The following is a 3054-nucleotide window of genomic DNA, read 5'->3' as shown; positions in this document are numbered from 1 at the left end:
CTAATCCCCATATCTTTTTGTTTTACACATTATACCTTTTTGTAAAACAATAAAGAAGATATTTATGTTTTAAATAACTGCTGCTATTGAAACATTGTTTTTTGTTTTTTTGCCTTTTTGTATAGTTTACATCAATGCATACGTCCAAAGCAAGTGAGAAAAAGGCATAGTTACTATAATAAGTTTTAGATTTAAAAAAATTAAAATAGTTTGTGTGTTTATTTTCTTTCACCCTTACTTTAATTAAACCTATTCTGCAATCATATCATGCAATGGTGTGAAGTCATTTTAAAATAGAGGTCGACATATTACAGAATTTAATGTCCTTTGAGCGAGATCACTAAAATCACAAGTACTTACGAAAACTAAAAACCCCATGTTAATGCCCCTTTTTATTGCAAAGAAGCACAAATATTTTATTAAAAAGATGTTCATATTAAATTAACTATCTTTTTACAAAAAATTTGAGCACCACATAGATTTGTTACAAAAAAAAGGTTATTTAAAAAATATTCAGCCGCAGAATATTAATTACGTGTTTATTACAAGTTTAAGATCACATTGGATCTAGTAGGACACTAGTTAGTCACTTAAAAAAAAACAGTGTTTTATATTTTGACTTCAAAAACTTTTCAAGATTTAGAAATTTATGCATTTTCACATCTGGAGAGAAATCCTGATAACCTGAACTGACTCACCATTGTGATAGAAAGTGTGAGTTATTTAGAAAAATATATTTTAAAAAAACTAGAAATGTTTCCCTTCCCTACTTTCTAAAGTTATTTAAAACATTAAAAAAAATAATAAAAGCTGTACCAGTGAATAAACAATGGGTACCAACAAACCAGACTCTTGTACTGAATCTACTTACTGGTATTTAATTGTACTTTTTTCAATTTCCGAAAATACTGCCATGGAAAAGTGTCATACATCTATCTATTTCAGACTACAACACACAGATCTAGACTTCAAATCTTGAGTAGTAGATAATTTCAGAATTTAAGAGCTCAAGTTTAAGCCTTGAGCCCAGCTTAGTTTTATTGCTGTTTAAAAGAGAAAACACTGGCTTATAAATGTAGGTAGTCCCAAACTTGCACAATACATTTGAAAGTTTGCAGAGCAGTGAATATAAGATACTTCAGGTATGAAATATCTTTCAAAAAGTTATCACACTGCAAGTAAACTATTTCAAGCTGACTGTTAAACGGCAGATCAGAAGCCTCGATGGTGAATGGCAAGCAAACTGAAATCTTTGTCAAGTTCACCAAAGACATGAAACCATTGAAACTCTAGCAGCAATCTCACAATTTTGTCTTTGTACTTATTAATAACATATTAACCCGGCCACACATACATCTCTTAGAGGACAAAACAAGCAGTTTCACAATTTGACAGTTGCATCTCCCACAAAGTCAGTGTCAACTTGAATGCACATGTCGTCATAATACAGTGTGATAACTTGTTTGCACCTTTGCAGCAATTTGCCCAGATTATTCAAGTGTACTCGGATGTTCACCATTAAAACCCCAGTGTTAAAGAATTACTCACAGCTAGCAGTTTGTTCATTGAATGGAACCAACTGAATAGTGCTCTTTGGTGCCTTGCCATTTAAGTGCATCATTACTAAAGACGCAGAGAGTCATAACTGTAAAGAGGTCAACATCTTGCATAAGTTGGGATGTCCCGTAAGGTGATGAGGTACAGAAAGATCCATAACTCTGTTTTGTTTTTGACGCCGATAAGTTACACGTATGCCCTCCATGTATTTAGTATCAGCCTACTGCTAATAGCTAACAACCACTAATAGCCCCTGAACAAATCTGCTCAGATAAATTATGACACAAGAAAAAGAAGCGCACAGTTGTCTACAGGTATGCCTTCTGTGAAGAGTAACAGCAACTAAAAACTGTTGCAACTGAGTTTTTCCTCAGTAGACTAACTTACAAATAAGCCAGCCGTCTCCCGTTTTATATAACAAGTAACAGTAAATGATCCGACTTAAACGGGAGGATGAAGAAGTTTGGCACTATCCTGATCTCTTTCTAACATAACGCCAAAATAAATTTCATTGTTCGATTTAATTAATTTACATGTCCAGCAGAAAGTCGGCAACCTTTGCCTCAGTAATTGCCTCTCCTTTGTGAATTGTCTCCATCTGGTAAAATCTGCATCAATGACTTTCATTTTTCTTCTGAATATTATTTCTTTTTCTGGTCTTGGCTTTTTTTACTCCCTCTTGCAGGGCAAAGAGTATGAATGGTCCTCCATTTCAATGGTAAAAGGCAAGTTGAATGATCCATGGTCATCTTTAATTGTTTCTCCTCCTCCACCCCCCCACCACCCTCCCTCCATCCTCCAACACACAGGGATTCACAGTTAAAACATGTAAGGTTGTCCCTTTTAGCTATACTATTCAAAGATGGCATGTCAACGTGGTACCTTTTTGCCACATTTGTATTTATAAATAACTAATTTTAAGCTACGAGAAAGCTTTCATTTAGATGTGATTTAGACTTGACTTTGGTAAAATACATATTTATAAAAGGCTGTACGGTGGAATAGTGGTTAGCAATGTAGCCTATAACTATGACTGAGCAGTTACTCTAAAAAAAATTGCCCATAGGAGTGAGTGTGAGCGTAAGTGGTTGTTTGTCTCTGTGTGGCCCTGCTGGCGACTGGCGACCTGTCCAGGGTGTACTCCGCTTCTCGTACAAAGACTGCTGGGATACACTCCAGCTTCCATGGGACCCTTCATCGGACTAAGAGGTTAGGATAATGAACGAATGAAACATATTTATAAAAGAAAAACTTGAGTTTTGCAAAAATAAAATCCAAACTTGTCACCCCCTGTACCTTTATTGCAAGTTTGATTTTTTTGTAGAATAAAGGAACGCTTTTACACTGTAGCCCAACTTGATCACCTTACTTCAGTGTGGTATGGCAGGTCATGGGTAATGTTATCATTTAAAAGGCTGTCAAATTGATGATGACTAATTTTCCGTTTTTGTTCTTTACTTTGGTGTTTTTTGTTGAGGGAACACCCTAGAATAGATT

This window comes from Telmatherina bonti, assembly GCF_933228915.1.
Source record: "Telmatherina bonti genome assembly, chromosome: 1".
Classification (NCBI taxonomy): Eukaryota; Metazoa; Chordata; class Actinopteri; order Atheriniformes; family Telmatherinidae; genus Telmatherina; species Telmatherina bonti.
The sequence above is the reverse complement of the archived record's forward strand: the minus strand, read 5'-3'. Positions refer to the sequence as shown.